Source organism: Sapajus apella, unplaced genomic scaffold (assembly GCF_009761245.1).
Source record: "Sapajus apella isolate SASKATOON/1434 unplaced genomic scaffold, GSC_monkey_1.0 scaffold6, whole genome shotgun sequence".
Lineage (NCBI taxonomy): Eukaryota > Metazoa > Chordata > Mammalia > Primates > Cebidae > Sapajus > Sapajus apella.
This window is the reverse complement of record NW_022436946.1, coordinates 20,935,203-20,962,763: the sequence shown is the minus strand read 5'-3', so window position 1 is coordinate 20,962,763 and position 27,561 is coordinate 20,935,203. Positions and strand designations below refer to the sequence as shown.

At 35.3% G+C, this 27,561-nt stretch overlaps 1 protein-coding gene and 1 long non-coding RNA gene across 8 annotated transcripts in view; one reads left to right on the top strand and one right to left on the bottom strand.

The window, feature by feature from the left end:
* LAMA2 (laminin subunit alpha 2) overlaps positions 1-27,561 on the top strand; it is a 618,514-nt gene that overhangs the window by 210,438 nt on the left and 380,515 nt on the right. The window lies entirely within an intron of this gene.
* Positions 1,136-10,375, bottom strand: LOC116549314. Its single transcript, XR_004267803.1, has 2 exons — positions 10,253-10,375; positions 1,136-1,677 (listed from the first exon to the last, which is right to left on the bottom strand). It is a non-coding gene; the product is annotated as an uncharacterized LOC116549314 (long non-coding RNA).

Below are 27,561 nucleotides of genomic sequence, written 5' to 3'. Positions count from 1 at the left end.
AGAAACAGGTAGTAAAGAGGGGTCAAATAACTTCCCCAGGGTTTCATAGCCAGTAATTTTTGGACCTGTGATTTGAATTCAGTGTATTCTCAGAGCACCAGAAAGGTACAAGGCTAAAAGTTTCCTTCTGTGTCCAATGTTTCCTAGAAAATCTGCTCAGCGCGATAGGCTCAGGAGTCTCCGCTCCTAGCAGGTCCTGCTGAAGCTCTATGTGAGATTGCACTGGAATGAGTTTGAACTGCTGCTTATTTTTTATTTTGGAGTTTGAGTATTTTTGTTTTAGGTTAAAAAAAATTCTTTACCTTTAAGCTTTGATGCATTACTTCATTTTTATATCTAATAGTTTTTTTTTTTTTTACTTTCATGTTAATTGATTTCTTAACATCTTTATCTTGCTCATTTTTATCTTTTTAATGATTTTAAATTGCTTATTTTAAGAACTTTATCTTGGTATATTTATATTTATTATTTTTTTCTTCTTCAAGCTCTATTCTGACAAATGATGTATTTTTATATTTCTTTTGTGTTTTTAAATATTTTTTATTTTTTTCCAGAATTTAATGTATTTTAATTGTGTTTTATACTTGTTAGAATTTTTTTTGCTTAATAATTATTAAAATCTGACTTTTTGCGTTACTTTTGATCATTTTACTCTTAGCCTATTTTGCACTTTCAAGGTCTAAATATAACCTTGTTTTTCTAGTGTTTTAGTGTCTTTATTCATTCCTTCTACATGGCAATAGGAAATGTGACCATAAAGACCTCAATGAACGTAACCGACATTTAGAGAGGGCCTGTATTCCTTTATACCCCACCCCCTCTGCCCCCACTCCCGTGTCTGTTCAATCCATCTGTAGCCTCCCTTTCAGCTTTTCTTAAAAGATCTTCCTTTTTAAGGGAATGTACATTTTCCCTTCAATACTAAAGCCCAAAAGCTAATAGCAATACAGAAGATCCACTGACCAACAGTTCTTCCCAAGACAATAATAATAACTTATATGCATAATTATTAAAGCTATTTTAAAGGTTTTGTTTTGTTTTTTGCTACCCAAGTTCCTAAGACATGTTAATCCTGTAAAATTGTACTATGTGAAATGGTTGATTAATGACTGAACAAATACCATAAACACATAAAGAAGGTGATATGAGTTTTATTCATAGAAGAATCCTCAAACATATATCTTATCTGGTTTAAATAAGAATCACATTACAAGAGATCCAATAGAAACTGTATAAAAAGGGCTTTAGAAAACGTTTTTAAAATTTAATTTGCATCCAATAAAGCATTACTGTTTGAATTTAACTTCCAGTATACCTGCAGAATGGGCTATTTATTGAGTTTAACTTCTTCCCAGGCATGGTTATGGAACCTGCTAGTATGTATATGTCCCAGGGGCCACACCATATTAAATAGGCTAGTGACAAAATGAGTAGGACAAGATTTCTCATCAGGAACATTTTAAATACAGAATCTGTTGGTTCTATGTTGAGGGTGGAGGCTGGGAAAAATAGAGAGATATTAGTCAATGCATTACTTTTATAAGTGAGCAACAGAACCCATGTTGTGTGGTCAAAGGGTACTGCAGAACTTCTCAGGCATTGTATACGTTTCAGTTTTTGACCACAACTTTAATGCTCCACAAGAAAGCCCTCTAAGAATCTTTTTCTTGCCCACTTCTATAGGAGAAAACAAAATGCTTTGTTAGACATAGTTGAGACCAATTATAGTAATGTAACTACTTTTTGAAATAAAATTCCAAAATGCCTTAATACATAAATCTTTCTATGAAGTCTTTAAAATTGGCTGCTAAAACCAGTAAGATTATATTTTTGAAACAGAGTTAACCATTTTGTGTACATAAGTGAGATTGTAGAAACGAGGGTTTTGAATGACTTAAAAGAGATATATTTCTCCAAACTAGAGGTAATTATATCCCCATTACTTTGACAGAGATACAGTAATTCTTCATCTTATAGTTAAATTTATTAAAATATTAAGTAAACCAACAGGTAAATACATTTTTGGTCAAACAAAACTTTAAAATTATGTTTTTCTTTTATTTGGCTCAAGCTAATTCTTTCTGTTATTTTTATCATTAATTGACCACTCAGTTAAAATTCTATCTGAATTGAATTGACGGCATCTATCCCATTGTCAGAAAAGACAGACCTCTAATACCATTCGATTTATTAAACTGCTAATCTTGTGGACTTTTTTTCAAAACTTGTCAGTTTTTATATGAATAAACTTCAGGTTTCATTTTGTAGGTCTGTTACTTCTTGTATGGTTTCATAGAATTCCCTCTTGGCCATTGTTAGTATTGTACAGATAGGCACACAGGTATTTAAATATGGTAGCACCTTATTGCAAAAAAAAGTTCTACTTATATTCACTGCAATTTATTATAAAAAATGTTCTCTGAACTGAAAATTATAAACTGTTGTCAGTAATTCAGGCCCCAATTTTAAAGTGTATTGAGATGACCAAACTGTGAAGCAGGAGCAGTATTTGTTCTCTACATAAAGAAAAGAACATTAAATGAACTTGATATTGTAAGATGAATTTGAGGTTGTCAAAACTCATGTTGTGGCATTTATAATCAGGCCTAAAATCCCAAACAAACATGCCATGATGGAATGGCAGACCATGCTAGATTTGCTGGGTATTGTCAGTTTTATTTTATGTTACCTAAGTAGAGCTTAAGCCTTTCAGTTAAAATCTGACTCCCTACCAAAAGGAAGAGGATTAGTGGATTAACTCTTGTTTGTGTTATCAATAATATTGGCAATAACCATTTGTCTGTGGTGCTGTGTCAGTTATAAGGCACTCTGCCATACATTCTTCCATCTGATTCTCACCAAAGCCTTGGAGATACTGGAAGCCAAATTGTTATTATTCTCATTTTACAGATGAAGGTTAAGGAACTGATTTGAGGTCACATTGTGGTAAATGTTCAACACTAATCTCTGGTCCAGTCCAGATCTTCTGATGGCAAACCTTATACTCATTCCACTTCATAAATGGAATACTTAGGTCCAATCAGCCATTTCCTAAATGTGTATTTACTGTTGGTCACAAGAGTTTGTGTGACACTGTGTGGATAATTAAATGCCATCTCTACTGGGAAAACCCAAAGGTGTGTCAGTTAATCAGATTTACACAGGAAAGATAATGTACTATTATCTTTATTGCAACAGTATACTGGAAAATACAACAAAGGATATTGAAGCTATTAAAATAAGCTTCTGATCCTTAGGGAATCTATTTCAACACTAGAGCTATCATCAAAAATCCTTGAGACAAGTAACCCAGGAGCGAAATGGTTATGATTACACTTTACAAACAAACTTAAAAAGATATCAGGAGCTGCTTTACTAGGTCCCTGCTATGAAGTGAAAACTAGAGAAAAATATACAGCAAAGTATTCTAGCCTGAGGATATGTACTATTGTGCACCATAGCAGACTGACTACAGCCAAATATTTTCGTTGGAAAAACGTCAATTAATAATGTTGCTCAATTCTGCTACCTGGGAAGTACATAAGACATGTAATTTGAATTCTAATCATGGATAACAAAAACCCTGTGATACTTATTCTACAAAGGAAAATGGCAGTCCTGGCAAGATTATAAGTTAGAAAATTATATTTCCTTTGTGTAAATTTGTTCTTTAGCTTCATTCAGTAATCAGAATTATTTATTTCCTTATTCAAATTATAAGTGCCTTTTAAAACCAGGCCTACTATTATTATGTTGAGCCATGGGAAATCGCCAATATTTGACTATTTTAGTCAATAAAAATGCAATTTCATATGGTTTAAACTAATATATGCCAAAGCATGAATAGAAATACTTGCAGAAATACTGTCCTAAGTATAATCTCAGATGTACACAGTATTTTAGCAAAAGCATCAATGGGAAATCAAGCAAGTCCTTTCACTGAAAGAATGATTTATAAGTACAGTAATTTATTTTGTGAAGGCCTTTTCTTTACCAAATTAGTAATGTGGTGAATATTAAATTAAACATGAGTCATGCTGCATTTCTTTTTAAATTTTGTGGGGAAGGGGGAAATAGAAAATAATATTTTTATTCTCCTAATCAGGCATTACATTAGTTGTTATAAGGAACTACATGAAAGTTGGTGGTATATAGGTTACCAGTAGTAAGTTTGGGAACTGTGTTGTTTTGGCTTACAGAATATAAAGCATGTATGTATATACCTGTGTTTCCACACAGACACACTCTATTACCCTTATATGCATAGCATAATCACATGTGTAGCTGTCCATTGTATCAGGAGAGACAGTGGACACTTTTAGGGACATTTTCCCTATTTTAAAACCTGACATCCACATGCAGCACTTATCCATTAATATTTTCAGGATAAACTATCTTTATTGCAAGAATGTTGGTAAAAATTCTTAGATTGTGTCAAGGGAAAAAATCCTCTATTGCTTTTTGAAGGAAAAATTATAAGAATAATTTATTTTTGCTTTATTTTTTATCTCCACATTAGTTTGTTATTTTAGTGGAATAAAGACATTTTTCTCTCCCATTATTTCAATTTATTATGTTGCATCCATTTATGTTATAGAAAGATAAACTTTTGTGTTGAATTAGCTGAAGAAGACCAGCTCACACATTAATCAGTACTAAGCAAATACATTACAAAAAACATAGGACAACAAAAATGAGCTGGAATACAGTTTCAGTTTAACCACCAAATGATTTGATATCATGAATAAGTTTCTTGGGTATATATAGCGATTGAGTAGACCTCAACGTTTAGATATTTTTTTCAATGAATAAATATCGAGCACTGCCTTTATGACAAACACTGTCTTAGGTGCAGGGAATAATGGACATTATGCTTTGGGAGGATTAGATAAGAGATGAAATAAGTCAGAGAAAAGATGTCTAGCACAGAAACGTCTTGGTTACAAGCTTACAGAGAGAGAGAGAGAAATGGTAGTGGCCTGTCTAGGGAACTGAATGGTTGCCACATAGAAAATGTGGAAGGGAGTGATGGGAGACAGGCCACGTTCCTAGTAATTGCCTTGAGTCACGATGACTATTTCACCTATTGAATAACTGAGTAAATTGAGTAGAGAGGCTGCTTGTATAAAACTGTAAAACAGTGTCATGATGAGAAAATCACATTTTAAACTTACACTTAGGGAAAACAAAAACAAATACAAAACACCTGCCTTGCAGAAACATGTCATAGAAACAGATTTTAGGCAGAACTATTTCCCTTTATAACAATTATGACTAAGTAAATGTTAAAATAAAAAGAAAGATGTTCAGCAGCATAAGGAATAGAAACATTTGGAGTTTTAGTTTACTGTTTATACAATACATCCTGTTTTATAATTGTTTTCCAACAATGTTTATATAATGTGGGGGGGGTCACTCTTTAGCTGGAGAGTCTCTGTCGCTAGAGTTGCAGTGTGTTCACCCCTCATTTTCTCCAGTGTTTTTGTAAATCTTTCCATTGACAATCTTTTAATAATTCCCAAAACAATTGGGAGTAATGTCTGAATTAAGTTCTTGTCGTAAATAAATCCAGTTGGCAGAATATGGATGTTTCGATGATGTTCCATGCTAATAAAAGCACACACATTTTTCTTGAGAGTAGAGCTAGCCAAAAGCGTCTGAGAACTGATGGAATCCTAAGGCAGACAGAAAAGCCAAAAGCCAAGTAACTAGTTTTGTCTTCAGCACTAACATTTCGTTGTCTGGGTGCCATGACATAGCCCCTACTATTTAATTCCATTAAGCAACAAGGACCATTTAAATATAGGCAAAACAACTACAAAACAAACAAACAAAAACTGCATGACCACAAAAAGAGCCTGTAACATAGACAGAGGACTACAAACAGTGTTCTTAGTAACATAATCATTAAGACAGTAGCAAAATGAGGAGGAGTGGTGTCCTGGGCAACATAAAGTGTGTACACCCTTCTACCTGTACAAACACTCTACTGAAATTTGCCAAGGCTCACCAGTGTCTTTGAGTCACCCTAGAGAGGGGAGTCCAGGAATAACCGTCATCCTTAGCCCTTCCCTGGTCATGGCCCTACATTAGGACTCAGAGGAGAGATAGTTCAGAAAATTTCATCCCTATCACTGGAAAATAGCACAGTTGGTGCCTAACTTCCTTTAGTTGAAAATAACACGGGTAATGTTTTAGCCAAATGAGATTTTGATTTAAAGAAAAACAAACAAACAAAGGCAGAATGTGAAAAGGAGCTGATGTCAGTGCTTCCAAGGATACTAAAATTTGTTTTAAGATAATAAAGAAATAGAATCCTCAGGCCCTTTAGACTTTGGACTCCAAAACTGGATGCTGATCAAATAGGATATTTATGTATTAAAAAGTTCCAAGAGAACTTGTACAGCATAAGATAGATACAAATCAAGGTGGAACAGATAGAAAATAATTAGGTCAAGAGTAATCAGCAAAATATATGCAGAACCAAACAATGCATTGATATTCTGATCTGGAAAGAAAATTTGGGGTTATTTTGAAAAATAACGTCACTAAAACTCCGTCCAGAACTCACAGCTGCAGAAACAAGAGTAAACAAGTCATCCTATTAGAAGACTGCAAGGTTAAAGAACAACAAAAGATTCAAAACTAAATGACATTCTTGTTAGTTCCCATTGATACGATTATAACTCATACCATTCCCTAAAGGAAAACTACCAAAAGGATGTTTCTTGAGATAGGAATACAAATAAACGGGTGCTTGTTTGTTTGTTTTGTTTTAAATCCAGTAATAAGAATGAATGTTTTCTATATTTGGTTTTTTAAAAAACTCTATATTTTATATGCAGACATTTAACATAAAATCTTTTCCCAATGTCTTTTCTTACATGATTATGATTAGGCAGTTGAAAGATACTACTGCTTACCAGGCATTGCTAAAAGCTTTTGAGTTCCATGAGGGAGGGGGCCATGATTTATTCCTTTTACATTTCCCCGCACCTCAGGTTACATCACATAAGCATAAATGTATGGTCTTCTACACAGTCAGCCAAATCAGATAAATCATGCCTGGAAGTTGAAAGTGGGAACTGACTTGTTTAGTTTGACTATTCTGATTAGTGAACTAACTAGCTTAGAATTTTGTCAGATTTGCATATGTCTTTCATTTATGTACTAGAGCTACACCTAAATCCCAGAAAAATCTATAACTAAATGATAACATATTATTCTAGATTCAAATTTTAAAATCCACATGAGTATTAATAACACAAATTATTTGTATGACAATGACTTCTATGTTTTTCATTTCACCCTCAGAGATCTATACTTCCTCTATCCAAAAACAACACAGAAGCAAAATGTTATAAAAGCACCAGAATGTTGCCCAGAAAACTGTGCATTAATTACTCAAGCCAGGAAACTCCCAATTTTGCAACTCTATTTTATCATTTAAGAGAGATCTTTCCACATGTGTGTACTAAAAAAGAATAGAGAAATAACCAGTCTTCTGTAACTTAGCAAAAATACAAATTGGTGTCTCCACTTTGATTTCTCTTTTTGAAATCAATTTTCAGCTTGGCTTTCTTTTGCCTCTGATATTCTGATCATTTTGTAGCATCTGGATAATTTTACATTAACATCTGGAGTTGAGGGTCTTTTTATTTGTCTGATGCATATAGAATACTTCTGTAAGAAATGTATTTTCCCAGCTGCTGTTTATTCGTTTCAAAGAGACATGGTTAAGTGAGTGTAACAGCCTTCTTAGGAAATTCAATTCCTAAATTCCTTAGGAAACACAAACCGTGTTTAATCTGAAGTCCTGCCAGTCTATTTTCTTTCCTACCAGCTTTTCTCATGGCAGAAATGGTTAAGATCTGTACAGGAGGAGCACTTTAGTCTGGTAACAGGTGGTGGTGTTGAGCGAGGGACTTTGAAATCAGGCCTGGTTTGGAATCTTGGTCTGGCAGTCAGTAGCTGTGTAATCTTGGGTAACTCTTTGAAGTTTAGTTTCCATATCTAAGAATGAGGAAGTATAAATACGTATCTGCCCACGTTGGCTGTGTTAAATGAGATAATTTACATAACACATCTGGCTAAGGTACAGATGTAATAAATGGCAGCTGTTATTATTTATGTCAGCATGTTGCAGAAAGCAACTTATCATTTCTTCTTTTCTTGACATCCTAGGGCTTTTATGCATGCAATTAGCAATTTGGGATTTGCACAAGGTTTTTCCAGAATACAAGGTTTTTAAGAGCTATGACTGAATCTTATTATTTAGAAACTTGCTCTTTGAGTGGAGGAGAAGGAAGAAACTAAGTTGACTAATTACATTATAAAAGCAGGTAGAGAATCATTCCTTTCTGAGCTTCTGTAGCACAGGCTATGAGGTATCCTCGTAAAGTCTATTCAATTTTAAGCAAAGTTTCAGAATTCACCATAATAAAGTCTATAAGTCCAAGCTATTAAACTGGCGGGGATAAAAGAGACCTACATTCATTAAATTAAATGCAGTGTTGTTAGAATGTTGTTCAAAATGTTTTTAGAACTCTTCTTGGCATTGATTGTTTTTATAATGATGACTTCACGTCTTGACTCTCAATGACTTTTGTTTATCTCCACCCACCAAAATTATTCACCTTCAAAGATGAAATTTGGTAATACTGAGAACATTCAAAGGAATGTCCTGAAGTTCTGATCACAGTTCTGAATAGTTCCAAAATCTTCTAAATATTTTTGGAATATGTATACAACCAAGATTATTTGTGTGAAAGGTTTTTCATTCACTTAATTGTGTTATTTTTAATATAAATGTTTAAAAAAGATTCATGTTATATTCACAGAGTAAAAGGCAGTTTTTAAAGGAAATGAATTAACAGAGTTTCAGAGAAATAATTTTAATAACATACATTTCATACTTTTATTTATTCTGAAAACAGTACTTTTCCTCAATATGTTATTTCCTTACAACCACTTTAAAGAAATTAAGGACTTGCATGTTGTCTAGTTCTTTATTATTTTCCTTATGCATAGCAAAGTTAGTGCTCGGTAATGCTAGATTAGCAATTGAATAACAAGGTGACAAAAAAATGAATTTATGACCACTGCATGTTAACGAAGTGTACTTTTTTATACTTGTTTTTGAGAAAAGCGTCAAGGTGGCATACATGATAAAACACAACTTTAAAATGACAACAAAAAATTAAAATTTCGCTGGACAAAAAAAAATGGAAGAAAATTATACACTGGCTGCTCATCTGGGATGAGTTAGTTATTGCAGTTGAGCTCTTAATTTAATGCAGAATTTTCAGACAACTAGGGCTAAAAAAGAAAATGTTAAATTATCTAGTGTGTGACAAAGAAGAAAGCTTTTAAATTTTCAACACGGACATTTTATTGTAAATGAATTCTCAGAGCAAATTTAATGCAGTCCTTATGTAAGGACTTCAGAGAGAAAAAAGTATAAGGACTTCAAGCATCACTAGTGCAAAGGAAAATATTACTTGCTTATTACTACCACATAAGAAAGCTAAGGATATTCTCTTAAATTTTTTATTCAGTGGCGAATCATGTGTCTCTGAGGAACTAAGATAATATGATTTATTTCTGTACTTTTGGGATAGGCTAACTTAATCCATGGAGTACAGGGGATGGGTGCTCCCTCTCAAATGTCAAATGTGCAGGCAAATTCTCAGGGTTGAATTAGTTGACAGGAACGTAAGCATCAGTATTTGTTGCTGAGTAGTTTTCTGTGTGATTAAGGTACAGAATGTACTCCTACAAAAATGGAGAGCCAGCCCACTGCCGCAGAAAAGAGTTTTTTCAGATGGCTTATGGTTAGAACCAATATATTTTTCCATCATACACTTTGAATGATAATAGCTCACATTCACTGATCACTCGCCATGAGCCAAGAACCATTCTAAATGCTTTGCATCTTGTATCTCATTAAACCGTTACAGTAACCTCATGCAATGTACACTATTATTGTTCTCAATTTGCAAATAAGAAAACTGATGGGCAATATTACCTTATCCACATTTATACAGCTAGTGAATGGCAGAGTCAGAATTTGAACCCAGGCTGATGGTACAGTCTGCATGTTTAGCCACAATCATGAACCTAAACCCAAATTCCCTGTGTTTGCATAAGCATGTGGATACTACAGGATAGATAGTTTAGACTCATATTACATAGGAGGAATAGTGACATGAATCATCAAAGAGGAGCATAAAATAAACTTTGCCTGCCTTACCCATGAAAGAACATCAATGTGCCTCCCTGACAAATATCTGATAATGAAAAGACATGCATTGTGATTAGCAGGATAAGATGAAGAAAATAAAAATGTACACTGAAATAGCTGAATGAATGAATGAACAACCTATTTCATAGCATTGTGTTGGAGAAGAATGCTCATCTTACAGAGATGATTGTGTATCATAAAAGCTGCACTGAATTTGAAGTAAAAAATAAAAACTGTACTTAATTTCCAATTCTATCACTTGTAGTCTCTGTAACCTCCTAGTCTCTTTCACTGGGATCTTAGATATGCCTTCTTAGAAGCTAAATTTTCTTACCTGTAAGTTGGTTTATGATTCTTTCTTCCTCTACCTTCTCGCTTTGTTGTGATATCAGAATAAAGTATTGTGTGTGCATATCCTTGGAGATTTTAAAGCTATCTGAAAATGTACTGTATTTAAACATACTGAACATAGTTAAAAGACACGCATCTGAGTAATGTAAAAACTATACCAATTTATTGTAGTCCAGTTGAAAAGTAGCTTACCTAAAGGTCTATTTTGTTACATTTAAAGTTGGAAATTCACCTCATTATAAATCTCTTCCCAACTACTGTGATCCTTTCTTTAATGAAACTTTAATAAACTGGAATGTATGCCAAGAGTATACAGTCAGAATCTCTCTAAGAACCAAAGACTGATGAGAAGCCTCTGAAAGCTGTGAAATGTTTGTTATTGTTTTTAACTGCTTCCCTAAAGAATCAGGGAAGTGAAGCCGGAACCCTAGAGGTGTTGACGGGCTGTTGCTCCTTATCCATGATGTGTAAGAGTGAGGAACTAAGTCTGAATGTTTTTTAAGGGGGAAAATAGCAGTATAGCACACTGAAAGTTTTGCCGTAATTTTTTTTTTGAGAAGGAGTTTCACTCTGTAGCCCATGCTAGAGTACAATGATGCAGTCTTGGCTCACTGCAAACTCCCCCTCCCAGATTCAAGTGATTCTCCTGCCTCAGCCTCCTGAGTAGCTGGGATTGCAGGTGCCCACTACCACACCTGGTTAATTTTGTACTTTTAGTAGAGATGAGGTTTCACCATGTTGGTCAGGCTGGTCTCAAACTCCTGACCTCATGCTCCGCTCGCCTCAGCCTTCCAAAGTGCTGGGATTACAGGCGTGAGTTACCGCACCTGGCCTGTTATAATATTTAAAAATGCCAATTAAAAAATAAATAGTACAAAATTGTATAAAGCAATTATATGAGAATTGTTCTGTGATCAGCAGTCCAAAGATAGAAAGTTTCCTCTTCTCCCCATGTTCTTTTCACTGCTAACGACGATTAACATTTGGTATATATCCTCCTAGATTTCATGTTCCATGCATAAATGAAGACATGCGAATAAAATGTGTTCTTATTATATTATATAGTTCTTGTTTTAACACAAGTGGAATTATCCTCTATGTGGTGTTTACGATTTGCTTTTGCATTTACGAGGTTGTGTTTACAATGTTGTACACTTTTTAAATTTTAGCATTGGTAAACTTACTTTGTTTTTATTTTAACATAGTATTCAATTGAAATGTAAGCATACTGCAATTTATTTATCATCTCTCCGCTGATGGTCCTTCAGGTTATTTCTAACTTTTCTTGATTGTAGGAAATGTTGTAATGAGTAACTTGTATAAGTACATTTGTTTATAGTCTTCCATTAATACTTAATGTAAATGTATCTGATAAGGGAAATTGTAGGTTAAAGGATATATTATACATTTTATTTTTGATATGCATTGGCACAGAATTGCGTGAAGAACCAATTAATGTCTAAGGAATACAGTTTCCGTTGTTTTAATTATCAAAAAATTATCGCTTACATGGGCTGTAGTTATACCCATGATGTGACCAATTTAAGAAACTTTAAAATATAATTTCAATACTAGTAATGTAAGACAGAAAAGTTTTATTTACAACTGGAAGTTGTTGGGACCATAGAAGAAACAAATATGTCTAGAACATTTTTAAATTGCCAGAGCAGATTTCAAGATATTCCAACCCGAGTCCCTCAGATATGTATTTCGGTGATTACAAAAATATCAAAAGAAATTATTTGTGTCCAAAAGTCAAAATATGTGCAAATCATCAATGCAATAAGATAAGGCTAAAATTGAGTTTCAGGTATTTTGGGATTTCCAGAAAAAAAATTATAAAAATTCATAATGTAATCATTTATAAAGTTTTAAAGTTTATCATTACAAAAAGGAAAGTCAAAATCAAATGAAATAAAACAGATAAGCTTTGTTTCATGGGACAGTGTCAGTCATAAAGACTTACTAGTTAGCTGTTAATTCATTTTGTGCTTACAGGATTTTGTCAGTATCAGACTGAGGAAAAATGTATAATTATTTTATAAATAAACATGTTTTGGGTTTCAGAGTAAAAAAATCAACTTAAAGAAGGTTTACAATATTTACTAAAGATAATGATTCATATACCACAAAAATCTGAACTTCAGATATTATTTATATGACCTTAAAAGTTATCTTTTTCCCTGTCAATGACTTTACTTTTGTCTTTAGTGCTATTTTGTTTGAAGGCTTGTTTATCTGCTATGAAATGATTTTTCTATGACTTTCTGCATATCTCTTCACACTGGGTTAAGAAATCATCAAGGAAATCAGTATCCTTGGGTCTACACAACCTTTTGCTATTGTATTTGCTCTGATATGGAACAAAGACAGATACAGGAAAACGTAGAAGTGGGTATTGTAGAAGAATCCAGATGTATCTAATGGTTTCTTCATGCTCCTTCCTTCTTGCCTTTACTAAAAAAATAGCTTCTGAATTGCAAGGATATTTTTAAGCCATATGAATCAGTGTGCCCCTTCAGCTGGACTTTTCAAGGAGACTGTGAATGCTGAAATGATTAACAATATGTGAAGCCAAATTGCACTGAAGCATGGAACCATGTGGTGTGGCAATCGTGGGTGGGAAGACATATTAGCCTAGAGGTCCCTGCTGAGCAAAAGACAAAGACCTCCTTCCCCATTGCCCCACACTGATGGTGGGCTTTGTATGTATTTTCAGAAATAATTATTTGCAGAGAACTTATAAAAACAAATGAATCACCCTCATCACTGTGCTTGTTCTGTTTTGGGATGTTTGTCTACTAGACTTTCTAAATTGGGAAATTTTGAAATTCAATAGCAAAAATATTTTTAATTTTTATTTTTGAAATCCTCTGTGTCTTCTGCAAATACACTTTCAATTTTTATTACAGACTCTCTTGATGCTGTTGTTTACCATAGCATTTTTATTTAACTTGAATATTTTAATTTAGCATGAGTCATTCCCATGAATTAATAACTTTGTATGCTAGCATATCTAGTTGTATCTTCTGTGTGTTTTCAATGGTGTGTCTGCTACTCCAAAGATCTTCCTGAATTTTACATATTAGAAGTGGCATAGCCTCATGACACTTTATATCAAGCAGGAAGTTCTGGAAGGTGGTGGTAACAAATACCTCAAATCTGGAAGTTGTGTGCTTTAGAAAAATAAAGTCATTTTGTTAGTGAATCTCTATATTGAATTTTCTAATACTTATAAATAGGTTTTCAGAAATTAATTATAACGATAGCCTCAAAAAACTAGGGAAAAAGCTGTGTCTCAAAGACATTACAAGGCAGTAGTAAATTATAAACAATATATTTTGAAATCATAATTAAAATTAATGAGTCCATTTTCTGAGGCATTGACCTATTAAAGATTTATGAGTTACCTAAAATCTCAAATCTTTCCTGAGGTAATAGCTTCAGTTGAGATAAAGGAAAGGTATCTTGTTTATTCCTTCACTGCCATAAAAAATAAAATTTGTGATTATGACTCATGATGATGATGCCTATTGCAAAATTACAGCTCACCCTTAAAATTGTGGGAAAAAAATTATTACATGTTTTAGACATTCCTTAAGACTTATAACCAAAACTTTCAAGTTCCTTAAACTGATTTACTACTTGTGTATGTAGCTAATTGTCTATGAAAACTTTAAGCTTAATTCTTTGTAGATCTTCCATCATACCATTGATTTATAAATTATGACCAGAATATTGAAGGAAATAGACTTTTTGCTAACTACATTTATGCAATCAATATTTATTAGGTAGTTTTTGAAAAAATCTTATATCAGAACGTATTCCTTGTGTGCCAAATATTTCTTCATAGAATACCACCAGCATAGACATTTTTGTTTATCCTGTGCAATTGGATTTCATTTTGGGGAGCTTCTTCGTGTACGTGAGTTCATTTCCACAAACCATCTTACCAATACTTAGAGTCTAAAATGAAATTCAGGGAACTATGGCCCAGCAAGCCTTCATGTGCTGTTTTTTGCTTCATGGCTTTGGAAATCTATGGGAAACCCTCTCTCACTAGACAGAACACTGAGAAGCAAGATTACATATGAAGTTTACCATATGATTTTGTTTTCCTAAGGGTTTTTACATGAACATTTATAACTTGTCTTCTTGTGGGGATTCATCAATATCCAGGTTTGCTGAATAGGGTAGTGAAGGGCAGTTGTTCACAACCGAGCTAATTCCCGCTGTGTTGATATACTCCAGCTCCCCCACCTAGCTCCACCCTTCCAACTCCCAACTTCCTGCATAGCTCCACCACACTACTGGGCTTGAATCCAGGCTCTGCCACTTCCTAGTTTGTTCTTGAGCAAGTTCGTTAACCTCTCTGAGCCTGTTCACTCATCCACAAAAAGGATGAGGAACAAAAAGGATGTGCTAATACCTTCTTAACTGATAATTAAATGAGATGAGCTTAAATTATAAAATCAGCATACAGGAGGCTGAGGTGGGAGAATCACTTGAACCCGGGAGGCAGAGGTTGTAGTGAGCCGAGATCATGGCACTGCACTCCAGCCTGAGTGACAGAGCAAGACTCTGTCTCAAAAAACAAACAAACAAAAAAAAATCAGCATAGAGGGAATATAAATTTGTACAACCACTATGGAAGAAAGAAAAAGTAGGAGTGTTCCGCAAAAAATTAAAAATCAAACTGCCAGACCAGGGATGGTGGCTCATACCTGTAATCTTAGCACTTTGAGAGGCTGAGGCAGGCAGAACATTTTGAGGTCAGGAGTTCGAGACCAGGCTGGCTGACATGGTGAAACCCCGTCTTTACTAAAAAACATACAAAAATTAGCCAGGCATAGTGGTGCATCCCTGAGAAGATCATCTGGAGCTATCTTGGAACAAACTGTCTTTGTTCCGAGATAGTTCCACATGATCTTCTCAGGGATGTTTCTAAAGTGAATAGCCTTGTAAGGTAGAAACCTGGAGGCAGGGGTTGCAGTGAGCTGAGATTGTGCGACTGTACTCAGCCTGAGTGACAGAATAAGACTCTGCCTCAAACAAATAAAAAAAGGAACTACCATATAATCCAGCCTTCTCACTTCTGCATATATATTCAAAGCAATTGAAATCAGGATCTCAAAGAAATATCTCTATTCCCATGTTAATTTTAGCATTATTCACAACAGTCAAGACATGGAAACAACGTAAATATCTTTTGACAAATGAATAAATAAGAAAAATGTGGTGTATACCTACAATGGGATATTACTCAGCCTTAGAAAAAGAAGGAAACCCTGCCATTTCAGACAATTCAGGCAACCTGAAGGACATTATGCTAAGTGAAATAAGCCAGAAGTGGAAGGACAAGTATTACATGATATCACATATATAAGGAAACTAAAATAGCCAAAACTCACAGAAACATGAGAGTAGAATGGTAGTTACCAGGGTCTGGGTGGGGAGGGGGAAACAGGAAAGTATTAGTGAAAGGGCAGAAAGTTTAACTTCTACAAAATGAATCAAGTCCTAGAGATTGCTGTACTGCATAGTGCCTAGGCTTAACGTTGCTGTATCGTATGATTTAAATTTCACTAACAAAATCGATCTTATAAATGTTCGTATCACAAAATAATAATAATGAATAAAGTGAGTGAGAGAAAACTTTTGGAGGTTATCACTATGTTTATGGCAGAGATGGTGGTAATGGTTTCGCTGGTACCTATACCTATCTCCAAACTCATTAGGTTGTATACATCAAATATGTACAGCTTTTGGTATAGGAATCAACCTCAGTTTTTTTTTTTTTAAAGCAGTATAGAAATAGCTATTTTTAAAATTATTACAACTTAAAGCCATCTAACTCGTGGTGTTTTCTTGAAATCACAATCATATCTTGGTGAACAGTTGATATCTAAAAGCTTAGGCCTAAATTCAGGTAGAAACTTCAGCACATTGGTTGTAAAGTTTGAAACCAGATGCACAGCCTCTCTTTGTTCCAGAAGACCTTCTCAGGGATGCTTGTAAAGTGAACAGCCTTGGAAGGTAGAGATAGCGTCTCCATGAGAAGCAAAGTGTACATTTAATTATAAATTGGGAAGAGAGAGATGGTGTCTCCCTCCAGATAAGGGGAACACGTTTACCATCCATAAGAAAAAATCTGAACTCCTTAAGCTGAGGGTTCCTCTTCTGCAACACCACCCACTGTGAGTGGAGGCATCAGCCGGCCCACTTTTTATCTCTTTGCAGGAAGTAGAGCCCAGGCAACTGGCACCAAATACACCAAAGCTTATGCTGCTTCCTGGGCTGTGAGTAATAAAGTCCCTTTTCCCTTTTTTAGATGTCTCATATGTTCTGCCAGCAGCCATGAATCTGTGTCAGCCTAAATTGTTGTCTTGCAAGTAGAATAAAATTCCAGACCCTTTACAATCTTCTTCATAAAAAACAGCCTTATTAAGGAATATTTTGCATACCACGTAATTCACCAATTTACCGTACACAGTTCAGTAGTATTTATTAATAGTATATACACAGAGTTGTGAAACCACCACCATAATCCAATTTTAGATCATTTCAACACCTCAGAAAGAAACCTTGTACATGTTAAGTATCATTCCTGTCCCACTCCCCGCAAATCTGCTTGCTTTAGCTGTGCTGGATTGATGTCAGAACACAGGAGTGAAGGGTAAATGTGAGAGAGCCGGTAAGAGGCTTTCACAACAACTTAGGGGACAAATGATAGTGGCTTAGAGCAGGGTAGCAGCATGAAGGTAGTGAGAAGTGGTGGAATAGATGATATATTTTCAAAGTTGGAAACAATAGTATTTCCTGACCGATTGGCTCTGCCAAGAGGATGTGCTGATCAATTTCCTGTGAGGTGTGAGAATGAGATGGCTGAAGGATGAGTCCAGGGTTTTGGCATGAGCAAAGGGAAGGATTGAATTGCTTTGAAATGAGCTGGGAAGACTGTGGGCATAGCAGGTTTGACAGAGAAGAACAGGAGTTCAGTATTGCCTAAGTTAACCTGAAATGTCTATTAGACATTTTGGTGGAGCTGAATAGACAGTATATAGTATTCTGGAATTCAGATGAGGAATGCTACTTAAAGATATGAATTAGAGAATTTACAGTCATGAGACTGCATGAGATCACCCAGGAAGTACAAGAAGACCTAGAAAAGTAACAGTCCTAGAACTGAGCTCTAAGGGACATCAATCTTTAGAGGTCAGAGACAGGAAGTAGAGCAGTAAAATCAAGGAGAAAACACGCAGTTTTGGACACAGAGATTTCCCTAAGAATATTGCAAGCGTTACATATTCCCTTTGTTGCAGGATGTGAAAATAATCTTTCGGGAAATGTGTGCTTAGACCTTGATGTGATGTATACAAAAAGCAAGGAACAAATTGCTAATTCTATCTGGTTCCTAAGAAAATGAAATATTATTAAATAAATGGTGGTCAGGGCAAGGAGTCCAGGCCCATAAAGAAAAGTTTGACCATGCTTTTCCAGGTTTCCTGTACATCAAAAACCAGCAAACTAGTGTATGCTGTTTTATGGCCCTGAGGATCCATATTCTAAATTATTATATCAGATTTCTTTTTTTTTTTTTTTTTTTTGAGACAGAGGCTGCTTCTGTTATACAGGCTGAAGTGCAGTAGCTCACTGCAACCTCTGCCTCCCAGGCTCAAGCAGTCCTCCCACTTCAACCTCCAAAGGAGCTGGGACTATAGATGCACACCACAACACCTGGCTAATTGTTGCATTTTTTGTAGAGCTTGCAGTGTTTCACCATGTTGCCCATGCTAGCCTCAAACTCCTGAGCTCATGCGATCCACCTACCTCAGGCTTCCAAAATGCTGGTGTAAGCAACCGTGCCTGGCTCCTATCAGATCTTCAATATCACGTATTCAAAAGTATGTCACTATGATATATGCTTGAAATAACATCTGAGTGATAAACTCTGAATTTATAGACTTTCTTTAAAAAATTTGTAATGTATGATATATTCAGTTTCTGATATTCACATTTAACACTTGATATTCAAAATTAGGTTTAGATTCTGGCTTTCTTTATATTTGTAAAAGTTTGAAAGACATTTATTTTAAAGTACAATTTTATTTATGATATTGTAAAAGTTTTGTCAGTAGAATTGTACATGTTGAGAAAAAAAATGAACCTGAACCATTCTGTTTGAGTCATATTAGTTTGCTCCCCATTATGATAGGCGAGACTCAAGAAACATTTATTTTTATGTAAAACTAAGGTGGTGTCATATGTGATGCCAAACATCTGGGTGAAACTGAAAAATATAGTTAGTCATCAATGTTTATTACTATCTGGGTATTTGATGTCATAAAAATGATAAATCATAATTAGCATTTCAATTTGTCAAACAGATGTTCATTGAAAAACAAACACAACCTATTCCAGAAGCTGGAAGGACATTTTAGATGGCCCACCTAAGTATAATTGTTTTTCTGGTTCTCAAAAAGAAACAAAATTTGTCAACATAGTTCATTTAATGATGTGTGAAGATAGGGTATGATTTGTTTTATTCAAAATATGAGATTTTACACTAAAATGATATCGTGTTGAAATTTGATTTAACCTGAGCTTTCATAATGATATTAATGACTGAAAACAGCAGCATGCAGAATTATAAATTTAAATACAATTTATAGAGTAGGTTTAAATATGGGTATAGGTATATCACATATTTTCTCAGGTGTTTTTTGATGGCTTTTTATTTTTTATTGTAAATTAACAATTTCTAATTATATAATTTTATGGGGTACAAAGTGATGTTATCATATATGAATGCAATGTGGAATAATTCAGTTAAGCTAGTAGCATACCCATTCCCTCAAATACTAATAATTTTTATGATGGGAACATTTGAAATTTACTTTTAGCAATTTTGAAATCTGCAATACGCCATTATGAACTTTACTCACCATGCTGTGCAATAGAAGTAAAAGAAATAACACATAAATACCGTATTTCTTTTAACTGAGGTTTTGTACCTTTTGACATCATCTCCCCATTCCCACAGCCCTCAGCCTCTGTAACAACCATTCTACTCACTCCTTCTAAAAATTAGATTGTTTTATATTCCACATGTAAGGAAGAACATGCAATATTTCTTTTTCTGAGTCAGGCTTATTTCATATAGCAAAATTTCTTCAATGACATCCAGGTTGTCACAAATGACAGAACTTTTTTTTAAAGTTAAATAGTCTTTCACTGTATATGTGTATGACATTTTCTTTATCCATTCATCTATTGATGGACAGGTTGATTTCAAAACGTGGCTATTGACCAGGTGCTCTGGCTCACACCTATAATCCCAGCACTTTGGGAAGCTGAGGCAGGCAGATCACAAGGTCAAGAGTTTGAGACCAGCCTGGCCAACATGGTGAAACCCCGTCTCTACTAAAAGTACAAAAAATTAGCCAGGCGTGGTGGTGCACACCTGTAATCCCAACTACTCAGGAGGCTGAGGCAGGAGAATTGCTTGAACCCAGGAGGCGGAGGTTGCAGTGAATGGAGATCGCGCCATTGCACTCCAGCCTGGGAACAGAGCAAGACTCCGTCTCAAAAAAAAAAAAAAAGAAGGAAAAAAAAGTGGTTATTGTGAAGTGCTACAGTGAACATGGGAATACAGATATCTTTCTGGCAAACTGATTTCACATCTTTTGGGTAAATACTTGGAAGTGAGATTGCTAGATCACATGGTAATTCTACTTTTAGTTTTTTTAGAAACCTGCATGTAGTTTTCCATAATGGATGTACTAATTTACATTCCCACCAACAGTGTACAGGATTCTGTTTTTTCCATATCCTCGCCTACATTTGTTATCTTCTTTTTGATAATACCTATTATGACAGGTGTTAGATGATACCTCATTGTAATTTTAATTTGCATTTCTCTAGTGATTAGTGATGTTGATCATTTTTTCATATATCTTTTGGCCATTTGTTAGTCTTCTTTTGAGCAATGTCTGTTCAGATTCCTTGCTCATTTGTATTTTATTTTAATTTTTGTTTTCTTCCTCTTAAGTTGATGGAGCTCTTTATATATTTGTGGATATTAACTCTTTATTGAATGCATGGCTTACAAATATTTTCTCCACATTCATAGTTTGTCTCTTCACAGTGTTGCTTCCTTTTTTGTGCAGAAGCTTTTTCGTCTGATACAACTCAGTTGGCTTATTTTTACTTTTGTGGCCTATATTTTGGGAGTCAAATTCAAAAAATTATTACCCATCCCGATGTCATATAGTTTCTCCCCCTATATTTTCTTCTAGCAATTTGGAGTTGCTGGTCTTACACTTAACACTTTAATTCATTTGAATTGATTTTTGTGTATGATGTGTAATAAGGGGATAACTTTATTCTTCTGCATGTAGATATCCAGTTTCCTCAGCACCATTCATTGCCATTCATTGAAGAGACTATCCTTATCTTATTGTGTATTCTTAGCATCTTTGTCAAAAATCAGCTGACTGTACATGCATAAGTTAATTTCTGGGATCTCGATTATGCTGCATTGATCCATATATATTTTTTTGCCAGTACCATGCTGTTTTAATTAATACTACAATAGCTTTGTAGTATTGTTTGAAGCCAGGTAGCATGATGTCTTTATTTTTGTTTTGTTTACTCATGACGGTTTTGAGTGTTCTGGGTTTTTTGTGATTCCATGTGATTTTAAAACTGTTTTTTCTATATCGTTGAAAAATGACTTCAAAATCTTGATAGGGATTGCACTGAGTCTGCAGATTGCTTTGGGTTGTATGGACATTTGAACAATATTAAATCTTCCAATCCATGAACACGGGGTATCTTTCCATTTATCTATGTCTTCACTTTCTTTCATCAACATTTTATAGTTTTCAGTGTATGCAAGTCTTTTCAACTCCTTGGTTAAATTTATTTGTAAGCATTTAATCTTTTTTATAGCTACCGTAAATGGGATTTTTTAAACTCTAAGTTTATTTCATAGATGGTATTGTTACAGTAAAATCCTTTATTCTACAAATGGCATTGGTATAGTAAACTCCTTTCCATGACGAATGTTTATTAGTCTTAAATGAAATACAAAGATTTGATTTTCGCCGGGCACGGTGGCTCACGCCTGTAATCCCAGCACTTTGGGAGGCCGAGGCGGGTGGATCACGAGGTCAAGAGATTGAGACCATCCTGGTCAACATGGTGAAACCCCGTCTCTACTAAAAATACAAAAAATCAGCTGGGCATGGTGGCGCATGCCTGTAATCTCAGTTACTCAGGAGGCTGAGGCAGGAGAATTACCTTAACCCAGGAGGCGGAGGTTGCAGTGAGCCAAGATCGCGCCATTGCATTCCAGCCAGGGCAACAAGAGTGAAACTCCATCTCAAAAAAAAAAAAAAAAAAAGATTTAATTTTCTAAGTGAAAAGATTTCTTAAGTAAACTATCTTTGGTTGCTAAGTTTCTTTCTTAAAACTTTAATATTTCCCATGAGCTTCCTGGGTTGATTCTTAAGGAATACTGAAGCTGAAAGAAGCCCAGGGATTCTGGGTGGTGGAGCAAATATGAGTCCAGGTTCTGCTATCTGTATCTTCCTCAATTTTCAGCTTGAATTTTCTATTTCTATCCTGATGTTTAATTTTTGTGATCTAATTTCCTTTTCCCCATTCATATTTGTTTTTAAGCTAGTCTTCCTCATTCTATTTAAAGAAAAATTTCAGGAATAAGGAAAAACACAGGAGTATTAAAATGGTTGGAGAAACTTCAATGTTGTTATAAACAGAGCACCCCAAAATAATTATTTTGAAAGAGCAGCATTCATTTGAATTTCTAAACTCTGGAATGCTTATTTTTAAATTGTTAACTAATGTGTTAACCTACACACAAATTTGTATTTTTACTTGAAGGAAAACAGGATTGTTGGTAGCGTACATTTTCTTCGATACAGATTGTATGCATTGATAATGAGGTTTATGTCATAAAAGAATGGTTCCCTCTCTCTTTTTCAGGGCCATTACATCATTTCTCAAATGGACCACTGTTAGGAAGTAAGAATATATAAGTGACGGGAAGAGACTCAATTAAAAACAGAGTTGTGCATATCCTACAAATTGAGAATAAGTGACATTTTATCTTTAAAAATAACATATTTTAGAGACTCAGTAAAATAATTTTAAAGGGGCAGAAGTACAGACGTAGCTGTTAGGAGGAAGCATTATCATTATTTCAGCTACAGCACATTATCGGAGGATAGAAGAATCGTGAAAGATTCATGATATTCATGTGAAAGAGCTTAATTATAATAGAGAAGAAAGGATTAGAAACAGAAAAGAAGGTGGATTATCAGGAATAAAGTCAAAGAAGGGACTGAATATTAAACAGATTTTTAGAAAACCCTACAAACAAACCCCAGTACATACTAACAACAGTCATAGGACTGAGATCTGCCGAAGCTAGCTCTCTAGGGGTACGTTCTGGTTCACTGTGAATAAAAGTGGGCCATGGAGTGTGACCATTGTGGTCTCTGGCTCTAGGCCGTGGAGTGAGATAATTGAGACAAGAAAAGTCTGTACATCATCTCTCCACATAAGCAGTAGAGCTCAGTAGGCTGCCTGTAAACAGGATTTTAGAGATTCACGTTTCTTTTTCTTGAAAGACTGCCACACTTAGCCGTCCGATACGGAATGGCATCTCTTCTTAATGAGCCTGTGTCTTTATTTGCACCTTATCAAACTAGGAGATACTAAAGATGGCAGTGATGCTGATAGTGGTGAGATACGGAAGATGTGAGGAAAGCTACAAGGAAGACTGAGATGGGAAAGTAAAGGCCATTTTTAGAAATAGAGAGCTTGGAAGAATTGCATTCCGGGCAATAAAGATTCACCAGACTTACAGTGAATTCCTTCTTTTTTTTTTTTGAGATGGAGTCTTGCTCTGTCACCCAGGCTGGAGAGGGAGAGCAGTGGCTCGATCTTGGCTCACTGCAACCTCCACCTCCCGGGTTCAAGCAATTCTCTGCTTCAGCCCCATGAGTAGCTGGGATTACAGGTGCCCACCACCACACTCAGCTAATTTTTATATTTTTAGTAGAGACTGGGTTTCAGGCTGGTCTTGAACTCCTGATCTCATGATCCACCCATATCGGCCTCCCAAAGTGCTGGAATTATAGGCATGAGCTACCGCACCCAGACGTGTATTCCTTTTTTTAAGGAACCAAGTTTACTGTTGTTAGAACTACAAGAGCACAACATTACATAATCATGACATCAAATAAGCATAAAAATAATGCTTATTTTTAATTTTTACAGGTGTCATTTTATAAACTATCTCTATAAAGAGATTAATGTTAGCTTCTTGTTTTGGAAGTAAGATACATGTAAATGAGAGTTTTTTTAAGTAAGTTTATTTCATACATGGCATTGATATATTTATTTCATAGATGGCATTGAAAGGGAAGAATAAATGAAACAGTCTTGTTGCCATCTCTCATTGTGAGCCAGTCTAGAAATGAAAACAAACAAACAAAACAACTCTTAAGCCCAACAGCAACATTCATTACAATTTTCCTAATTACACTCCCTTTCTTTTTGCTAAGAAGGAGCAGTTGTATTTGTGTCATTAATAGAAAAGGGAACAGTGCCTAAACAACCTATTATAAATTCTTCTGGGAAAGCATATTACAAATAATTGAAAACAACTCTGATTCTGTGAACTTGGCAGAAAATGTATAACAGAAAGCAATTCAGCCCTGGCCCCTGGATGATTGATTAAATGCTTTATTCCTTCTACTTTTCATTCATGCTGTGTTTGTCAAGAGGAAAGAGAAAAGGAATGTGAAACAAGGTCCACTTTAGACAAATAACTTACAATCATGATCAGTGAGCAGTAATCATCTGTTTACTCATTTTTCTTAAGTTGCAATGTTTCTTAACATTAGCTCTTCTGCATGGACTCTGGTAGAAAATAAGGTCCTGAGTTTCAGTTTGTCCCTAACTCCCTGCCAGTTAGCCAGCAACACAAGCTGTATCTGAGCTTCTTTGAGGGCATGGCCCTGCAGCTCCCTGTGGTCAGTTTTTAGTCTGAATCCAGCAAAGGAACAAGAACACTGTGTGCTTGGTAAATCCACAGAAAACTTCATCTTCTCGTTGTGTGGGAGGAGAGGTCCCTTTGTGTACTGTTTCTTTGAAGGAACTAGAGATCTGTTGGTGCTGTACAGATGTCGAGGTGCACAGAGCCAACATCCTACAAACCTCGTAAATAAATGATTCAGATCCAACTCTGTGCAGAATAGTTGTAGGAACTGAAACTTTTGGGATACTGTTGACTTGTATTGAAATAATTGTTGTCCTGTAAGCCATGTAGTACTAACTGTAAACCTCCTCAGTGAAACACTTTCTCAGAATCTTGATATTTTAAAATGATAACTAGCCATCTGTGTACATCACAGTGTTGAGCTGCAAATGTGGTGGCTCTAACAAAATTTTAAGTATGAAGTCAGATGTATAGAGGATCCCCTCTCCATCACATTCTTTTGTTTTTCATTTCTCCTCTCTCATAAACTACTGCCTAGATGTCAATAATTCTATGGTCTCCTCTTCCTGTAACCTTTGTGTTGGTCCTTGGTCATCCACGCTGATCTTGGCCACTAAAGGCATCATGTCAGGGGATAAGCATATAGGTCTTCCCCAGAGCAACAGCCTCAGCACCTCAGCACAGATCTGGAGGGGATTTGAGCTAGGAAGAACTCTCACCTTGCTCTTGATTGCTTGGATGAAAATTGGATATGGATAAGAAGACAAACCCAAGCACATGTCCTGCTTTCCTTGATGCACATTCTCCTGTTGATGTTCAGACATCTTAGCATTTCCAGAAGCACCTCTTCATTGTGGGTGGAAACTTACTTATTCATGTTATCTCAGGCTGTCCAGGTTGGTAATAGATAACTGCTGTAAAGGGTGGAGCACATGCTGCTTAATGGAGAGATCCAGTGTCATTTACATTTTTTAAAAACTCTTTCAAGGGTAATGACAACTAGCACTAGTTTCTCCTGTGTGCTAAGTATTATTTTAATCATTTTACATAAATCATTTCTTTTAATCTACCAAACAGCCCTATAAGATAAATGTTTTTACTTACCTTTGTTAGAGAAACTGAGGTACAGCGAGATTAATTAAGTTGTCTAAATTCACACAGACAGTAAGTGGAAGAGCCAGAATTTGACACAAGCAGTTTGTCTCCAACAAATGTGATCTTAAACTATGGTTAACTCTCTGAAAACACACACAAAGACACGTATACATTCAATCACACAAAGTATTAGGCACGTGGGGATAGCCAGTATTAGAAAAGCAGATATATACAAACATCCCTACAGTCTTACACAGAGACTCAGGTTTATAAACTCACTGAAATTAAGACTCATCAGTTATGAAAATATAAAATTTTCTTCCACAAAATAATTTAATTGTTTTAAGCTCCTTGTGCAATGAGAAAAGATCAGAGAGGCCTGCAGTTTCCTTTTACAGAGCTAGGCTAAGGGCTATATTTAGAGTAATTGAACACATGATTTCACTTGAATGCAGAGAAACTTGACCAACTGTGAATATACAATTTCACTCTACAGATGAAATAAAATTAAACAGAGCAAGAGTAAAGAAGAATGGAGAATAAGTAAAGTGGTGGAAAGAGACACCAAAATTTAGTAATATGAAAACAAAACTACGAGGAAAGGGAAAGGTGGCAGAAGAAGGGAACATTCAGAGAATGTTGATATATTGAGAGGTGAGAGTAGGGAGTTGTTAGGCAAGCGTGGGAGCATGGGAGGATGGTGACAGTCACTAGGAACGCCAGTTTGCATACACACAATGCTAGGAGCACTAGAAATTAGCCAGCCAATGGAACATGCTCAGTCTTGAAGAGCTTGTGTCTCTGTTTAAACTCCTGTAAGTAATAGCATGATTCCATAAAGTCTCTGACATCTTGAGTTTTAAATTTTCTGAACATTAAATCAGTTGAGATTGCTAGTAGCTATCCCCAAATGCTGCTTCTATACGTATGGGTAAAAATCCAAATTAACGTATTTATACAGCGTTTCATTTATGTACTTGTAAAAATACACACACATACACACATTCAATTTTTCTCTGAAGAAATTTTGAGTCGGAGAATGAGAATGAAGGAGACTGAATTTCTCTTTTAAGTTTGTGTCTAGGTTTTGTTCCAATCTAATGACACAGGATCTGGCACTGTATTTAGATCTCCTGCTCCAAGATTTTATTTTAATTTTAAACAAGCGTTCCCACATGGAGACTGAAAACAAAACAGGAATATGTTGCTTAAGTTTTCCTTTGAGCTGTTGTTATCTGACTTTCAAGTGTACTGATTGTTCTGTCTTACCAATGTAGGTCATTGTACCCTCCGTTGCTGTGTTTTCTATCGGAACTTTCTCTAACAGCTTTCCACATTAAGGGAGATCATGTTATTTCACAGATAATAATTTGGGTATTAACATATTTTCTTCTTCTGCCTATAATTGGAGGTTTTAGCACTTTCTTCTTTGTAGAATTCACCATAAAGGATTTGTATTTGTGAACATTAGGGAATGGCTCTTACTACTAAAGTACTTAAGTACTAAACCTGTCATAACCATTTACATTTATTAAGATATTAGTAAGACTTAAGGAGTTTTCGGTTCTTTTCTGGAGAAAAATGCTTTAGCAGAGCGGTCCCCAACCTTTCTGGTACCAGCAACTGGTTTTGTAGAAGACAGCTTTTCCACTGAATTGGCATGGGGGATGGCGGGTGGGGATGGGTTTCCAGATGAAAGTGTTCCACCTCAGATCATCAGGCATTAGATTCTCATAAGGAGCCTGCAACCTAGGTCCCTCACAGGTGCAGTTCACAATAGGGTTTGTGCTCCTTTGAGACCCTAGTGCCGCAGCCGCAGCCGCTGATCTGAGGAGTTCAG